Here is a 19,051-nt window from a genome sequence, read left to right on the forward strand (position 1 = left end):
GTCTGTGATTGCATAAGTGCAAGAGTGCAAATACTCTTGCTGAGGCAGATAGAGGATAATAGCTTCCTGATGTGGTGAATTAATCTCAATAACTCGGGATGAGATGTCTAACAGTACTCCATGTTCTGTCATCCAATTTGTCCCGAGTATAACATCAATACCCTCTAGATTTATGTCACACCCGATTTATAAGAACATAAATCGAGCAATCATATATGCGTCAGGATCAAGTCACGCATATATACAACAGATTATCAAGATATCACAACACATGTCACGAATAAAAGCGAATAAATCATAAAATGAATATCTTTATTACAACTGAATCAAGAATCAGTTCAAGGAATGCGGAAGCGTAAAATAAATACATGAAGAGTGGGGCGCCACAGGGACGTCGACTGGGAGACAAATGCCTAGAAGTCGTCGAAGCCGCGGACGTAGTCCTCCACGTTGCCGGGCACTGAGCAGCAGTCGAAGATATCCGAAATAGAACAGAAGAGTAGAGAGGCAAGTGTGAGTACAAACTAGTACTCAACAAGTATAACACAAACTATGAGGCTCTAAGGTTAGCTGACTCGACTACAGTAGCTTTTAGTCTTGACAAATTTTATTAAAACTATCTACTACAATGGATGAGTTACCATAACCCAAGTTGCATATGAGATTAATCAGTATTAATTAAGAACTACTGAGAACCATCCAACCAAAACCACCCGGGGAATCTCCCTAATCAAAGGTTGATAACCCCACTAATCAAAAGGAGGATCTGGGCCGCTCATGACTGTGAGCACAGCTGATATATCAGTTTTACACTCTCGAGAGGTTGCACAACTTTACCCACGAGTCGTGAGCTACACTAGTTGTTCATCACACTTCCTTAGGTGAGATGGCTAGCAAGCACACTACGAGACCGTTACAAAGGATCACGTTGGTAAGGCGTAACCGCTAAGGATTCTGGATCAGCAATGATAGGGCCCACCTCCAGGGGTACAAGACACACAGCACAGACCAAGCGGGAGGAGCAGGGACCATTGAAGCTTACCACCACTCTTGCCCACGCAGGTGAGTTACTCCCGAACCAACACGACCTAATTAGTAAATCAAGACCGTCCCATTCCAGTCTTGTGGTTGCGCGGTTGTCCCAGGTTGTCGCTCTATGAACCGGTCCTTATGGAGAGTAGCCAACCAAGCACTAAGCACCGTGCTGGCCCCCTAAACCATGTTTCTACAAAAACATATTTTTAAGGATGCACAAACCACTCAAGCACACAGCACAGAGGGTCGGCTCCAGAATTAAGTTGCATAAGATCATTAACAAATTAATTAAAAGGACCAGGTGTGTTATAGCGCAGCAACCAAGCACAACTACCCAAAATGCAACCCAAAGGATATATAAAGGATATAAAGTGGCTAGGAAAATCCTTATAGGCATGCAGTATTAAAATGCAGTATGAAATTGTATTAAAAAGTGATAGGAGGTTCATGTTATACTTGCCTTCCTCAAAGTTCTCCTGCTGCTGCTTGAATGCTTCAGAAGATGGTGGCTGCTCCTGGTACTGCTCTGGTGGCTCGACGTCTACTCACGATCATAACAGCAATACATGGGCCACACATGCACACACATGCAAACAATAGCAAAATATAAGAAACAGTACTCCAATACAATAGAACAGCACACAAAACTGGCCTAGAACTATTCTACGCGTTACAACGATCGCGTGGATATAAAGAACACCTAAAACGGAGCTAAAACGCGAAAACTACGCTTAAAACAAGATCTAGGGACCTGTTTGCGAGAAAAACATAACTTCCAGGGGGTTCTGCGCAACAACTGAGGGTCTAAACGTAATTAAAGCATAGACTCAGGGGCTAACTTGCTAAAAACCCTAGGCTGGATGGCGGGTACTAAATCCAGGAAGCTCAGGGGCTTAAGCGAATAAACAGGACCGGACTGCAATTACTTTTAAACTAGGGCTGGACGGCGGGTTGATTTCCCAAAAAGGCAGGGACTCTTTAGCAAAACGAGCGAGCCGAACCGGTATCTCTCAATCTGGACCCTCGGATCAAAAACTAACGGCCCAGATCTAATCCTTATCGCGAAGCGGTACGCGCGTCTCTCACCCGTCGGATCCAGATCCGACGCTCACGACCTATACTTAAACGGATCTAATCCCGATCGCCCGTTCTACATCTGACGGCCCTGCCTCTCCCTCAACCCGAACCGGTATCTTCTGATTGGGACGGTTGGATCTAGATCCTGCGGTCCTGAACTACTCTCAGCGCGATCTAATCTTGCCCGTTCACCACCGATCGGACGGCTTAGGGAAAACGGGGGCCCGGGGGCGGCGATTGCTCGCCGGCGACCACTCCCGCGGCGGCGCTTCACCGGAGGTGACCGATCTCGGCCATCTGGCCCCCATTTTGAACGACATCAAGTCCTGGAGGTAGAGCACGATGCGCTGAACACACCTGGACACTCCGAAAAGCAATTTAGGGCTCGGGTTGGGGCTTCCCATGACGGAGGCGGCACGGGATCACGGCGGCAAGGGGGACGGACATGCGCAGAGGGAAATAGGCAGGGAAGAGGGGCTCAGCGTGTTCCTTACCTCCCCTGGAAGCTAAGACGGTGGCTAGCGGTCGGGGATTGGTGGCGCCGGGGAGAATTGCGACGTCGCGGAGCTCGGTCGACGGCAGCGCCCCTCGGTCGAGCGGTGGCACGGCGGTGCAAGGGCACGGAGGAAGCTGGGGAGGGCAGTGGCGGCTGAAGGGAAACGCGAGAGAGCGGCTGTGTGGCAGAACCAACCTGAATTATACCGGCTCAAGTACGCAAGTCCGCTTCCGAGGGCTCCAACGTACTTCAAAAGGTATAATCCCTTGGCCTGTCGGGTAACGTCCCGATAAACCACCGATACACAGGATCAAATAAGGTTACCTCACACGAAGGTGAGTCCAGAGATACAATCACCATCACATTTTACATCACAGAGAATTACATTACAAGGGTTTCCAAAAGAGGTATGAAGTTTCAAATTTAGAGAAAAGATTACAAACCATTAAAGCTATGGTTTTTGGCAGCGGAAAACATACGCGTCGATTGCAACACGTCGTTAAGACGGATGTCATGCTAAGCCCAGGCACGACATCACTCGGTATCACCAATGTTGGTCGGGGACGGACCCCATTCCACGGACCAACCTTCTGGGAGAGCACAGGGCCAAGGCAGGGAGAGAGTGGGGTCTTCAAAGGCTTTACCTAAAAAACATAAAACTAGCAAGGCTGAGTATACTAATACTCAGCAAGGCTTACCCGGGGCTGGGTATACTTAGCCCATAACTAGACCCATGAAGGCATTGTAAAGGCTCTAGGTTTATTTTCAGCTGAAAAGTAACAAAGAGTATGTACTACTTTCAAGTTTTAGCTTTCATCTTCTAGTTGAGTAACTATTCTAGATTAGCACCTACACTAAGCAAGCAAGGTAGTGATTATCATTCATCAAGATTATCCATCATTAGTTCCACTTCTTACTCAATGTGGTAAAAGGGATAAGAAATCTCAATCCTCGTGAGAGGCGGACTATTCGAATCGAATTTAACCTTGCAAGGTAAACCTAACACACACGCTTGGAAGATCCAACGATCGTTCCGAAGCAACCGTTTGCCTTTCATTCCGGGTCGTGGATCAGGTCCACCACAAGCGACTGTAGGACCGTACGCACACCCAATGTGTGCAGGACATACGTCTGTAGCGCGACTACAAAACCCGTATTCCTGTCTGCCTTGCAGAACGTACTCCCATACGTCGGTGCGTGTAAACATAAAATAAAAGTCGAGTGGTGGGAGGTATGTCCACTTGCCGGGCCGATTGGTTACTAGGCTTACCGCTTACCATATTTCGCGGCGTGTGGCTAGTACTTTCAAAAACTTAGCCACCACTACCACACATTTCGACCTTAAAGCTTTTAACGAAACAGACAGGGTAAACTTCCAGGTCATGATACAGCGCATGACCCTGTCCGTCATCCTTATAGTGGTTGCAGGAATGTAAACATGCAACTCCTATATCGCGCGAGTGACAGGAAATCACTCGACTTCTACCGGTCCTATTAGCGGAGCAACTATCCGATAAGGACTCGGAAGCATTACATTGGATTCCTAGGATTCATGCATCTAGGGTTTCACTTCAATTCCTAGACTTAATGCAAAATATAATATAGATAGACATAGATTGCAGTGTAAATAAAGTAGTGGGATATGTCCGGGGCTTGCCTTTACTGGTGGGACTGAAGTCAGAAATGTCAATATCTTCCGAACTTTGGTTCGGGGCTTCAGTTAATCCCTTGGTGACGTTCACTTGATCTTCAGGAACATCCTCTGCAGACTCCTGGGAGATCTTGTAGGTACCGTCTACAGAAGTAGTCGTATCCACATGTAATGCAACATTACATTCAAATGTGCACACAAAACTATTCTACTTCACAACAAAGTTGCAATTCAACATTCATTTAACAAGCTACTCACATAACAATCAAAAAGATCTGAAACTAAACTTAGGTAAAGCTTTAGGGAGACAACTAATTAGAATCAGCTACTTGTTGAGGGTTACAACAGAGCTGATTGGAAACAACGGGGGTTTAGCCGATAGATATGCTTTGGTCGTGCCTAATAGAGGCATGTCTACTGTGCGATCTTACTGATCTAGGGTTATGTACTTTGGTCTGGGTAACCAATTGACAAGTGCATTGGTTTTCCTAAAGCAGCTGTGTCTTAATTAAGATGTGCTTACGTGTTATCCTAAGTAACTAGGTGTGGTTGTATTGACTCGATTACGTCAGCACAACAATTGAGTGACGTAGAGCCAATTGGAGTGTGGTTAAGGGTATATGACCGATAAGTATAAAGCTGACCTCTCAGTCGATAAATCGACTGATAGAAGTGTGTGAATAAGGATGGGGAAAACTAAGGATTGATCGGCCGTATTTGACCGATATGGAAAAGCAACCAAAATTGGCTTGGGTTGGCCGATGGTAAGAACCTTAAGATCGTGTGTGTCTCTCTGATATATCGACTCTGTGCAGTCGATATAGAACAGAACAAAAGAATTGTATCGGCAGTAGCCGATACTAGAAAGGTAACAACTATATCAGCTAATCGGTCGACGATAGAAGTATCGACTGACAGCTGTTACACAGAAACATCCTAGACTCAAGGAAAGCAGATGCTTAGCAGCTGAACTGATAACCAACGCTGAAGCATAGCCGCAGAGATGTTTTGGCTAAGCAGCAGACACACAAGAACTAATGGGGATCCTTATACGACAAGGAACCTAAAGAAACAGCAATCGAGACGGGGACAATGTCTTAATGGCAGGGATATGAGCACTCATATGAAAGGTTTAACGAAACATCACATATTTCTATTTAAGATCTATATTCTATGGCTTACTTTTCAGTTATAACACAAGCATACAATATAAAGCACAATAAAACATTCATTCCCTAACATTTGACCTAAACCACACATCAAAGACTTTCACTCAAGATCACAACATAAAACTTGTAGGTTTCGACTTAGTGTTTCAAACGAAACTGATTTTACATTTTTATGAACTTTCTACGAGAATCTATGAAATGTAGAAGTTCATCGATTTGAAATAAAGAAAACTCTAGAAACCTTACAGAAAACACCCTAGAATTTTCTAAAACGAAGCAATTAAGTCCCTGGTCCGGGAAATTAGATAACAGGAAATTAATGGCGATATCCCGGCAAAGGAGTCGCCGGCATTAGAAAGATTCAATGAATCAGGGCAAACCTTGGGGTAGCCTTGGTTACGAAGAAGAACACGCGGAAAGTGAATTCCCGCGGTGAACAGGATCGGCGAAGAGAAAAGCTCGACGATGATGAGATTTCGTGGATGACGAAGGAGTCTACCGGGAAATGGTTGCCATGGGTGGAAGATGGCCTGTTATCTTGTACACGCACGCGCTTGCTTAATCGAGTCGAGCCGGCCACTGACAAACACTTCCGCTCGCACTCGCGAACGCGTCAGTTCAATTCCGCTCGGACCTCCGGGTCTTGCAACTCCACCGTCCTCTCCACTTGTTGCGACGCCCTCTGGTTTGACCTACCACCGTCGCGGGTCTTGCGTTGCACGTCAAACCCGTGTCGCATTGCTCCCGCCTCGACTTCCGTATAGATGAAGGGAGCTCGTCGTACCTGGCCGCACCGCATCTCCCTCATACTCGTCACGCCCGATCACTGCCTTCGCTCCGCGGCTTCTCTTTCGATTCGCCATGCCATACTCGTAGCCGCACAAGGTTGAGTGCTCAGAGTGGGCGCAATCAAAAGAGAAGCCGCGGAGCGAAGGCAGTGATCGGGCGTGACGAGTATGAGGTAGATGCGGTGCGGCCAGGTACGACGAGCTCCCTTCATCTATACGGAAGTCGAGGCGGGAGCAATGCGACACGGGTTTGACGTGCAACGCAAGACCGGCGACGGTGGTAGGTCAAACCAGAGGGCGTCGCAACAAGTGGAGAGGACGGTGGAGTTGCAAGACCCGGAGGTCCGAGCGGAATTGAACTGACGCGTTCGCGAGTGCGAGCGGAAGTGTTTGTCAGTGGCCGGCTCGACTCGATTCAGCAAGCGCGTGCGTGTACAAGATAACAGGCCATCTTCCACCCATGGCAACCATTTCCCGGTAGACTCCTTCGTCATCCATGAAATCTCGTCATCGTCGAGCTTTTCTCTTCGCTGATCCTGTTCACCGCGGGAATTCACTTTCCGCGTGTTCTTCTTCGTAACCAAGGCTACCCCAAGGTTTGCGCTGATTCATTGAATCTTTCTAATGCCGGCGACTCCTTTGCCGGGATATCGCCATTAATTTCCTGTTATCTAATTTCCCGGACCAGGGACTTAATTGCTTCATTTTAGAAAATTCTAGGGTGTTTTCTGTAAGGTTTCTAGAGTTTTCTTTATTTCAAATCGATGAACTTCTACATTTCATAGATTCTCGTAGAAAGTTCATAAAAATGTAAAATCAGTTTCGTTTGAAACACTAAGTCGAAACCTACAAGTTTTATGTTGTGATCTTGAGTGAAAGTCTTTGATGTGTGGTTTAGGTCAAATGTTAGGGAATGAATGTTTTATTGTGCTTTATATTGTATGCTTGTGTTATAACTGAAAAGTAAGCCATAGAATATAGATCTTAAATAGAAATATGTGATATTTCGTTAAACCTTTCATATGAGTGCTCATATCCCTGCCATTAAGACATTGTCCCTGTCTCGATTGCTGTTTCTTTAGGTTCCTTGTCGTATAAGGATCCCCATTAGTTCTTGTGTGTCTGCTGCTTAGCCAAAACATCTCTGCGGCTATGCTTCAGCGTTGGTTATCAGTTCAGCTGCTAAGCATCTGCTTTCCTTGAGTCTAGGATGTTTCTGTGTAACAGCTGTCAGTCGATACTTCTATCGTCGACCGATTAGCTGATATAGTTGTTACCTTTCTAGTATTGGCTACTGCCGATACAATTCTTTTGTTCTGTTCTATATCGACTGCACAGAGTCGATATATCAGAGAGACACACACGATCTTAAGGTTCTTACCATCGGCCGACCCAAGCCAATTTTGGTTGCTTTTCCATATCGGTCAAACACGGCCGATCAATCCTTAGTTTTCCCCATCCTTATTCACACACTTCTATCAGTCGATTTATCGACTGAGAGGTCAGCTTTATACTTATCGGTCATATACCCTTAACCACACTCCAATCGGCTCTACGTCACTCAATTGTTGTGCTGACGTAATCGAGTCAATACAACCACACCTAGTTACTTAGGATAACACATAAGCACATCTTAATTAAGACACAGCTGCTTTAGGAAAACCAATGCACTTGTCAATTGGTTACCCAGACCAAAGTACATAACCCTAGATCAGTAAGATCGCACAGTAGACATGCCTCTATTAGGCACGACCAAAGCATATCTATCGGCTAAACCCCTGTTGTTTCCAATCAGCTCTGTTGTAACCCTCAACAAGTAGCTGATTCTAATTAGTTGTCTCCCTAAAGCTTTACCTAAGTTTAGTTTCAGATCTTTTTGATTGTTATGTGAGTAGCTTGTTAAATGAATGTTGAATTGCAACTTTGTTGTGAAGTAGAATAGTTTTGTGTGCACATTTGAATGTAATGTTGCATTACATGTGGATACGACTACTTCCGTAGACGGTACCTACAAGATCTCCCAGGAGTCTGCAGAGGATGTTCCTGAAGATCAAGTGAACGTCACCAAGGGATTAACTGAAGCCCCGAACCAAAGTTCGGAAGATATTGACATTTCTGACTTCAGTCCCACCAGTAAAGGCAAGCCCCGGACATATCCCACTACTTTATTTACACTGCAATCTATGTCTATCTATATTATATTTTGCATTAAGTCTAGGAATTGAAGTGAAACCCTAGATGCATGAATCCTAGGAATCCAATGTAATGCTTCCGAGTCCTTATCGGATAGTTGCTCCGCTAATAGGACCAGTAGAAGTCGAGTGATTTCCTGTCACTCGCGCGATATAGGAGTTGCATGTTTACATTCCTGCAACCAATATAAGGATGACGGACAGGGTCATGCGCTGTATCATGACCTGGAAGTTTACCCTGTCTGTTTCGTTAAAAGCTTTAAGGTCGAAATGTGTGGTAGTGGTGGCTAAGTTTTTGAAAGTACTAGCCACACACCGCGAAATATGGTAAGCGGTAAGCCTAGTAACCAATCGGCCCGGCAAGTGGACATACCTCCCACCACTCGACTTTTATTTTATGTTTACACGCACCGACGTGTGGGAGTACGTTCTGCAAGGCAGACAGGAATACGGGTTTTGTAGTCGCGCTACAGACGTATGTCCTGCACACATTGGGTGTGCGTACGGTCCTACAGTCGCTTGTGGTGGACCTGATCCACGACCCGGAATGAAAGGCAAACGGTTGCTTCGGAATGATCGTTGGATCTTCCAAGCGTGTGTGTTAGGTTTACCTTGCAAGGTTAAATTCGATTCGAATCGTCCGCCTCTCACGAGGATTGAGATTGCTTATCCCTTTTACCACATTGAGTAAGAAGTGGAACTAATGATGGATAATCTTGATGAATGATAATCACTACCTTGCTTGCTTAGTGTAGGTGCTAATCTAGAATAGTTAATCAACTAGAAGATGAAAGCTAAAACTTGAAAATAGTACATACTCTTTGTTACTTTTCAGCTGAAAATAAACCCAGAGCCTTTACAATGCCTTCATGGGTCTAGTTATGGGCTAAGTATACCCAGCCCCGGGTAAGTCTTGCTGAGTATTAGAATACTCAGCCTTGCCAATATCTGTTTTCAGGTATAACCTACGAGAATCCCACGGACAACCTTGTGTGGCCAACGTCCGTTCCTTTTGGCTGGTCCGTGGAGTGGGACCCATCCCCGGCCGGCTTTGACCCTCCGGAGTGACACCAGGCCCTGGGCTAAGCTTGGTGTTCGCCTTCGCGACGAATGTAGTTGCGTAAAACTTTTTCTTCCGCTGTGAGTTGGACAAGCTGTTATGCTTGTCAGTTAAACATGGTTTTTGTATAAGTTTACTTATCTTTGAACTCGGTTTGTAATAATGTATGTATGACTGTAAATTAAAAGTTGATGAGCTATTCCGGGATGTGAACTCGCCTTCGTGCGAGGTAAACCTGCTTCGATCCTGCTGAACCGTGGTTGTATCGGGCGGAGACCCGACAGACCAAGGATTATTCCGTTTGAAGTGCGTTAAGTTGATTGCAGTTGTACGGCGATCAATAACGCACTTGAGCCGGAATAATTCGAGCGGTTCTGCCACAGGCTGGGCTAAGAAAAGGGGGTGCGACGGCCTCGGCGTGCGGGTCGTTCGCGCAACGGCCCCCGCATTGCCCGCGAACTCGTGCGGGTTGACCTAATCCAAACGCGGCGGCTTCTAGAAGAAAAGGAGGCTCGGGTACTGGCCAGTGGGGCCTCGCGGGTGCAGGGAAGGGAGCCCGGGGCGCGGCGGAGTGGGACCACGGCCAGTGGCCGAGCGGCCAGCCGGCGGAGGGAGAAACAGAGGAGGGGTCGGGCGCTGGAAGAAGGAGCAGAGAGGAAAAGAGGCGCTGACGCGCGGGTCCCTGCTGCCAGAGAGAAAAGGGAGAGGGAGGTGGCGCTCGGGCTGAGGGAAAAGGTGGGCCGGGGCTCGGCCCACGCGGAAGAAAGGAAGGAGGGAGGGGGTGCTGGGCCTCGGGGGAAAACTTGTGCCAGGGGGAAAGAGAGAGCCCGTGAGGGAGAGAGGGAGCGGGTTTTGGGCTGGGCTAGGCTTCTTTTCTTCCTCTCTTTTCCTTTTTCTTTTCCTTCTTCTTTCCTATACTCAACTAATTCAAACAAATCTAATTGAATTCAAAATAAGTTTGAATTCAAGCTCTATAAATTCAACACAAGGAAAATAATGCTCCAGCATGAATGCACAAACATGTTGACCTTATAATTAATTTTATTTTCTTGTGTTATAAATTGCTTTAAATGCCACAAAAATTAAAGAAAAGCCTGGAAATTTCATTTGAGCCAAAATAAATTCTTTAAAATTTAAGGAAATTACCTTAGGGTGTTACAAACCTACCCCCCTTACAGGAATCTCGTCCCGAGATTCGGATAGGCTAGCTAGCAAAGAGATCGGGATATGTCTTCCTTAGCTCATCTTCTCGCTCCCAGGTAGCCTCGTCCTCCGTGTGATGACTCCACTGAACACGGCACATCTTGATCTTCTTGTTTCTGGTAACTCTCTCAGACGTCTCCAGAATTTTCACCGGATGCTCGATGTAGGTCAGATCCTCCTGCACATCTAACCCTTCTAGCGGTGCTTGCTCTTCTGGCACCCTCAGGCACTTATTCAGCTGAGACACGTGGAATACATCATGGACTCCCGAGAGGTTGGGAGGCAACTCCAAACGATATGCCACTTCACCTTTCCGTTCCAACACCTTGAACGGACCAATGTATCGAGGGGCTAGCTTTCCTCTTACATTAAACATGCGGATTCCTCTCATCGGTGAGACCTTCAAATACACATGATCACCCACTGCGAAGGTCAAATCTCGGCGACGAACATCCGCATAGCTCTTCTGATGAGTCTGTGCGACCCTCAGGTTCTCTCACACCTGCTGTACCAGCTGTTCTGCCTCCTCAATAATATCAGGACCAAACACCTGCCTCTCGCCAATCTGATCTCAATACAGCGGAGTCCTGCACTTTCGACCGTACAAGGCCTCGAAAGGAGATTTCTTCAGACTGGCCTGATAACTGTTGTTATACGAAAACTCTGCATACGGCAGGCATTTATCCCAGCTGGCACCATACTGGATAGCACAAGCTCGAAGCATATCCTCCAACACTTGGTTGGTTCTTTTTGTCTGCCCATCTGTCTGAGGATGATAAGTAGTACTGAAACGCAGCTTCGTATCCAACGAATCGTACAACTGCTCCCAGAACCGTGAAGTGAACTGAGATCCTCGGTCAGATATGATCTTCTTCGGAACACCATGCAGACATACAATTCTGGAGATGTATAACTCTGCGAGTCTAGCACCGGAGTAGGTAGTGTTCACCGGAATGAAGTGAGCAACCTTCGTCAACCGATCCACTACTACCCATATGGTGTTGTACCCTTTCTGAGTACGAGGCAAGCCAACAATGAAGTCCATAGTGATTTCCTCCCATTTCCACTCTGGAATCTTCAACGGCTGCAATAGACCTGCCGGCCTCTGATGCTCTGCCTTGACACGCTAACAAGTGTCACAGATAGCCACGTACTCCGCAATGGAACGCTTCATTCCATACCACCAGAATCGTCCCTTCAGATCGTAATACATCTTCGTGCTGCCCGGATGAATAGAATATGCTGTATCATTAGCCTCACTCAAGATCAACTTCCTGAGATCATTCACATCCGGCACACATATACGACCCTTGTACCACAAGGTACCCTGATCATCCTCTCTGAAATGTGGTGCCTTGCCAACCTTGAGCAACTCGCGGATCTCCTGCAGCTTCTTATCATCCTTCTGATGCTGCCTGATCTCCGCCTCTAGAGTGGGTTCTGCCTCGAATGATGTACCCGAGGTATGATGCAAGAAACCCAGACTCAACTGCTCAAACTCCTCACATAACTCCTGAGGCATCTGAAATGCCGCGGCCATGTTAACATAGCTCTTCCTGCTCAGAGCATCTGCTACAACATTAGCCTTGCCCGGATGATAGTGAATCTCCAAGTCATAATCCTTGACCAACTCTAGCCATCTTCTCTGCCGCATATTCAGCTCACTCTGAGTGAAAATATACTTGAGGCTCTTGTGATCGGTATAAATATCACACCTCTGCCCAAACAAGTAATGCCTCCATATCTTCAGAGCATGCACAACTGCGGCTAACTCCAAATCATGAGTGGGATAATTTAGCTCGTGCCGGCGTAACTGCCGCGAAGCATAAGCTATAACTCTGCCTTCCTGCATTAGAACACAACCAAGACCATCCCTCGAAGCATCACAATACACTGTGAACCTCTTGCTCTGGTCTGGCAAAGTAAGGACTGGCGCCGTAGTCAGCCTCTTCTTGAGCTCATCGAAGGCCTTCTGACGCTCATCCGTCCAAGAGAAATCCACACCCTTCTCCAGCAAGGAAGTCAAAGGCTTCGCAATCTTGGAGAAATTCTCAATGAACCTCCGATAATACCCTGCTAAGCCCAGAAAAGAGCGGACTTCCTTCACCGTCTGCGGCACAACCCAGTCGAGCACATCCTTCACCTTCCCGGGGTCCACAGCAATACCTCCCTTAGAGATCACATGACCGAGGAATGGGACCTCGTCAATCCAGAACTCGCACTTCCTGAGCTTGGCATACAGCTTGTGCTCTCTGAGCCTCTGCAACACAAGCCTCAGATGCTTTTCATGCTCTGCTTCTGACTTGGAATATATCAGGATATCATCAATGAATATAACCACAAAGGTGTCCAGATAATCCATGATAACCTTGTTCATCAGATGCATGAAGAAAGCCGGAGCATTGGTCAAGCTAAAGGACATGACCGTATACTCGTATAGCCCATACTTGCAGGTGAATGCCGTCTTCGGGATATCCTCGGAATGAATCTTCAGCTGATGATTACCCGAATGCAGATCAATCTTCGAGAACACACAAGCGCCCTGAAGCTGATCGAAAAGATCCTCAATACGGGGCAATGGATGCTTGTTCTTGATAGTGACTGCATTCAGGTCCCGATAATCGACGCACATTCTCTTCGCGCCATCCTTCTTCTCTACAAGCAATACAGGGAAAGCCCAAGGAGAGAAACTGCGACGGATATAACCCTTGGCTAGCAACTCGTCGACAGTCTTCTTAACTTCCTCATGCTCAACAGGTGCACGATAGGGCCTCTTAGCAATAGGAGCTGTGCCAGGCAAGAGATCGATAGAAAACTCAATGTCGCGATCAGGCGGCATACCTGGCAAATCATCCGGAAAGACATCCGGGAATTCAGACACCACGCGAATACCATCCGTGGGTCTAGCCTCCATCTGATGAAGAAATCCAGAAGGCTCTGTGGCTCCAACAGTGACCTCCTAACCATCCGGTGCTAACAGAAGAACAGTCCTCTGAGCACAATCTATCCGGACTCCCCACTTAGCAAGAGTCTCCATCCCGAGGATCACATCAATACCCTTGGTGTCTAGCACCATCAGATTAGCACTGAAATCTACCCCCCTTATGGCCACACTGACTCTGGGACAGAAGACATGAGACCTCAACTGCCCTCCTGGTGAAGATACTAACATGCACCTCTTTAATGTGCTAGTAGGAATGCCATGATGCTCAACAAAAGACTGGGTGATGAAAGAATGCGTAGCGCCGGTATCAAAAAGCACTGTAGCAGGATGGGTGTTAACCATGAACGTACCAATAACCACGTTAGGAGCCTCGGCCGCTGACTCGGCCGTCACGTGGTTCACCCTGCCCTGAGCTGGGGCCTTGGGTGGTGCTGCACGCCCCTGCTGTCCTGCCTGCGCCTTCCGAGGGCAGACGTTGGCGTAGTGCCCCGGCTCGCCGCAGTGGAAGCACACTCGAGGAAGTGCAGTGGCCTGCTGCCCAGGAGGGGGAGTGGGCGCTCCCTGCCTCTGAGCTGGTGGAGCCGGAGGCGCTGGAAGCCTCTGACCCTGTCCTGCCTGCTGCTGAGGACGAGGAGGAAACTGCTGCCGCTGCTGGTACTGCTGGGGCGGCCTCTGCTGCTGCTGTGGATGCTGATAGCGGGGGCGAGTGTTGCTGCCCGAAGAGGATGGAGCCATCTTCCTCTTCTTATCCTCAATCTCCCGGCGCTTACGCTCGGTGTTGAGGGCAGCATCAACCAGCTGGTTGAAGTTGTCGAAACGGTGGTTCAGCAGCGCATACTGGATGTGATCATCCAGTCCCTCCTTGAAATACTCCTGCTTATCACTATCACGGGCGACGTCAGCAGGGGCATAGCGGGCCAGCTGAAGGAAACGGTCACGGTACTCCGTCACCGTCATCGATCCCTGAAATAACGAACACAGATAGCAAGGATAGAATTGCTCAATATGCAAGGCTTACGAAAGAGATCAAGGATAGATCGAAGCTCAAAAGAAATCGCAGAGATTTTCGTTCAAATTTACCTGCTTAAGGGCACGGAACTCCTTCTGCTTCATCTTCATTATGCCCTCAGGGATGTGATAGTTCCTGAAGCGCTCACGGAACTGGTCCCAGGTGAGAGCATCACGGTCCCGAGCCGGGTAGGACCCCCACCAGTCGAGAGCGGAGCCTCGCAGCTGCCCTGCTGCGTAAAGGACTCGCTCCCGGTCGTCGCACTGCGCAACAACCAACTGGCGCTCCACCGAACGAAGCCAGTCGTCTGCCTGGAGTGGGTCCGTGGCGTGAGAGAAGGTCGGAGGGTGACCTCTCAGGAAATCCGCACGCCGATCACGGGGCTGAGGCGGCGGTGGAGGTGGTGGCTGGGCATGGATCTACTGCAGAGCCTGAACGGTGTTGTTCAGGGTAGCCATCATCTGCATCTGGAGCTGGAAGAACTGCTCCGGGGTCAGTGGTGGAGGCATCGGCAACGGCTGACCATTACCCTGGTTGTTCTGCTCCTGCGGGTCAGAACCGGAACCGGTGCGCCTGGTGTTCACCATCTGATTGCAACAAACGAAATTTATAAGAGATAGATAGGGTATAACTTCGGGAAGGAAAACTCTGACAGGATAAAATAGGGAGAAAGGAATGTACGGTTTTACCCCCCACGTTCTATCTCAATTTTATTACTCGATTCAAGTTTGCGTTAAGATCGATTTGCATCAAGAGATTTAGTTCTAATCTATGCAATCAACCAAAAATCCAAATCAAACATTTGCACAATAACAAACACTACTCGACTAACATACTCGTTCTAGCGCACTTTTATCAGGATAGCCTAAACTTATAGGGTTAAACGAACTCAGGCCAACGTCTACAGAAAACTCAAGCATTTTCTCAGAAAGGACCGGAGAGAGATAGCATATCAAGGACTTAAGACTCAAGGAATAGAAGTAGAAACGAATGTTTGGGTTTTGCGGAAGCAGAGCAAGCGAAAAGAAATCCCTAAACTCGACCCATTTCTATCTAGGCTTCGTCCTACAGTCAACACGGCTCTGATACCAATCTGTCACACCCGATTTATAAGAACATAAATCGAGCAATCATATATGCGCTAGGATCAAGTCAAGCATATATACAACAGATTATCAAGATATCACAACACATGTCACGAATAAAAGCGTATAAATCATAAAATGAATATCTTTATTACAACTGAATCAAGAATCAGTTCAAGGAATGCGGAAGCGTAAAATAAATACATGAAGAGTGGGGCGCCACAGGGACGTCGACTGGGAGACAAACGCCTAGAAGTCGTCGAAGCCGCGGACGTAGTCCTCCACGTTGCCGGGCACTGAGCAGCAGTCGAAGATATCCGAAATAGAACAGAAGAGTAGAGAGGCAAGTGTGAGTACAAACTAGTACTCAACAAGTATAACACAAACTATGAGGCTCTAAGGTTAGCTGACTCGACTACAGTAGCTTTTAGTCTTGACAAATTTTATTAAAACTATCTACTACAGTGGATGAGTTACCATAACCCAAGTTGCATAAGAGATTAATCAGTATTAATTAAGAACTACTGAGAACCATCCAACCAAAACCACCCGGGGAATCTCCCTAATCAAAGGTTGATAACCCCACTAATCAAAAGGAGGATCTGGGCCGCTCATGACTGTGAGCACAGCTGATATATCAGTTTTACACTCTCGAGAGGTTGCACAACTTTACCCACGAGTCGTGAGCTACGCTAGTTGTTCATCACACTTCCTTAGGTGAGATGGCTAGCAAGCATACTACGAGACCGTTACAAAGGATCACGTTGGTAAGGCGTAACCGCTAAGGATTCTGGATCAGCAACGATAGGGCCCACCTCCGGGGGTACAAGACACACAGCACAGACCAAGCCGGAGGAGCAGGGACCATTGAAGCTTACCACCCCTCTTGCCCACGCAGGTGAGTTACTCCCGAACCAACACGACCTAATTAGTAAGTCAAGACCGTCCCATTCCAGTCTTGTGGTTACGCGATTGTCCCAGGTTGTCGCTCTATGAACCGGTCCTTATGGAGAGTAGCCAACCAAGCACTAAGCACCGTGCTGGCCCCCTAAACCATGTTTCTACAAAAACATATTTTTAAGGACGCACAAACCACTCAAGCACACAGCACAGAGGGTCGGCTCCAGAATTAAGTTGCATAAGATCATTAACAAATTAATTAAAAGGACCAGGTGTGTTATAGCGCAGCAACCTAGCACAACTACCCAAAATGCAACCCAAAGGATATATAAAGGATATAAAGTGGCTAGGAAAATCCTTATAGGCATGCAGTATTAAAATGCAGTATGAAATTGTATTAAAAAGTGATAGGAGGTTCATGTTATACTTGCCTTCCTCAAAGTTCTCCTGCTGCTGCTCGAAAGCTTCAGAAGATGGTGGCTGCTCCTGGTACTGCTCTGGTGGCTCGACGTCTACTCACGATCGTAACAGCAATATATGGGCCACACATGCACACACATGCAAACAATGGCAAAATATAAAAAACAGTACACCAATACAATAGAACAGCACACAAAACTGGCCTAGAACTATTCTACGCGTTACAACGATCACGTGGATATAAAGAACACCTAAAACGGAGCTAAAATGCGAAAACTATGCTTAAAACAAGATCCAGGGACCTGTTTGCGAGAAAAACATAACTTCCAGGGGGTTCTGCGTAACAACTGAGGGTCTAAACATAATTAAAGCATAGACTCAGGGGCTAACTTGCTAAAAACCCTAGGCTGGACGGCGGGTACTAAATCCAGGAAGCTCAGGGGCTTAAGCGAATAAAACAGGACTGGACTGCAATTACTTTTAAACTAGGGGTGGACGGCGGGTTGATTTCCCAAAAAGGCAGGGACTCTTTAGCAAAACGAGCAAGTCGAACCGGTATCTCTCAATCTGGACCCTCGGATCAAAAACTAACGGCCCAGATCTAATCCTTATTGCGAAGCGGTACGCGCGTCTCTCACCCGTCGGATCCAGATCCGACGCTCACGACCTATACTTAAACGGATCTAATCCCGATCGCCCATTCTACATCTGACGGCCCTGCCTCTCCCTCAACCCGAACTGGTATCTTCTGATTGGGATGGTTGGATCTAGATCCTGCGGTCCTGAACTACTCTCAGCGCGATCTAATCTTGCCCGTTCACCACCGATCGGACGGCTCAGGGAAAAGGGGGCCCAGGGGCGGCGATTGCTCGCCGGCGACCACTCCCGCGGCGGCGCTTCACCGGAGGTGACCGATCTCAACCATCTGGCCCCCATTTTGAATGACATCAAGTCCTGGAGGTAGAGCACGATGCGCTGAACACACCTAGATGCTCAGGAAAGCAATTTAGGGCTCGGGTTGGGGCTTCCCACGACGGAGGCGGCACGGGATCATGGCGGCAAGGGGGACGGGCATACGCAGAGGGAAATAGGGAGGGAAGAGGGGCTCGCCGCGTTCCTTACCTCCCCTGGAAGCTAAGACGGTGGCTAGCGGTCGGGGATTGGTGGCGCCGGGGAGAATTGCGATGTCGCGGAGCTCGGTCGACGGCAGCGCCCCATGGTCGAGCGGTGGCACGGCGGTGCAAGGGCACGGAGGAAGCTGGGGAGGGCAGTGGCGGCTGAAGGGAAACGCGAGAGAGCGGCCGGGCTAAGAAAAGGGGGTGCAACGGCCTCGGCGTGCGGGTCGTTCGCGCAACGGCCCCCGCATCGCCCACGAACTCGTGCGGGTTGACCTAATCCAAACGCGGCGGCTTCTAGAAGAAAAGGAGGCTCGGGTACTGGCCAGTGGGGCCTCGCGGGTGCAGGGAAGGGAGCCCGGGGCGCGGCGGAGTGGGACCACGGCCAGTGGCCGAGCGGCCGGCCGGCGGAGGGAGAAACAGAGGAGGGGTCGGGCGCTGGAAGAAGGAGCAGAGAGGAAAAGAGGCGCTGACGCGCGGGTCCCAGCTGCCAGAGAGAAAAGGGAGAGGGAGGTGGCGCTCGGGCTGAGGGAAAAGGTGGGCCGGGGCTTGGCCCACGCGGAAGAAAGGAAGGAGGGAGGGGGTGCTGGGCCTCGGGGGAAAACTTGGGCCAGGGGGAAAGAGAGAGCCCGTGAGGGAGAGAGGGAGCGGGTTTTGGGCTGGGCTAGGCTTCTTTTCTTCCTCTCTTTTCCTTTTTCTTTTCCTTCTTCTTTCCTATACTCACTAATTCAAACAAATCTAATTGAATTCAAAATAAGTTTGAATTCAAGCTCTATAAATTCAACACAAGGAAAATAATGCTCCAGCATGAATGCACAAACATGTTGACCTTATAATTAATTTTATTTTCTTGTGTTATAAATTGCTTTAAATGCCAGAAAAATTAAAGAAAAGCCTGGAAATTTCA

Source organism: Panicum hallii, chromosome 9 (assembly GCF_002211085.1).
Source record: "Panicum hallii strain FIL2 chromosome 9, PHallii_v3.1, whole genome shotgun sequence".
In the NCBI taxonomy this organism is placed as follows: Eukaryota; Viridiplantae; Streptophyta; class Magnoliopsida; order Poales; family Poaceae; genus Panicum; species Panicum hallii.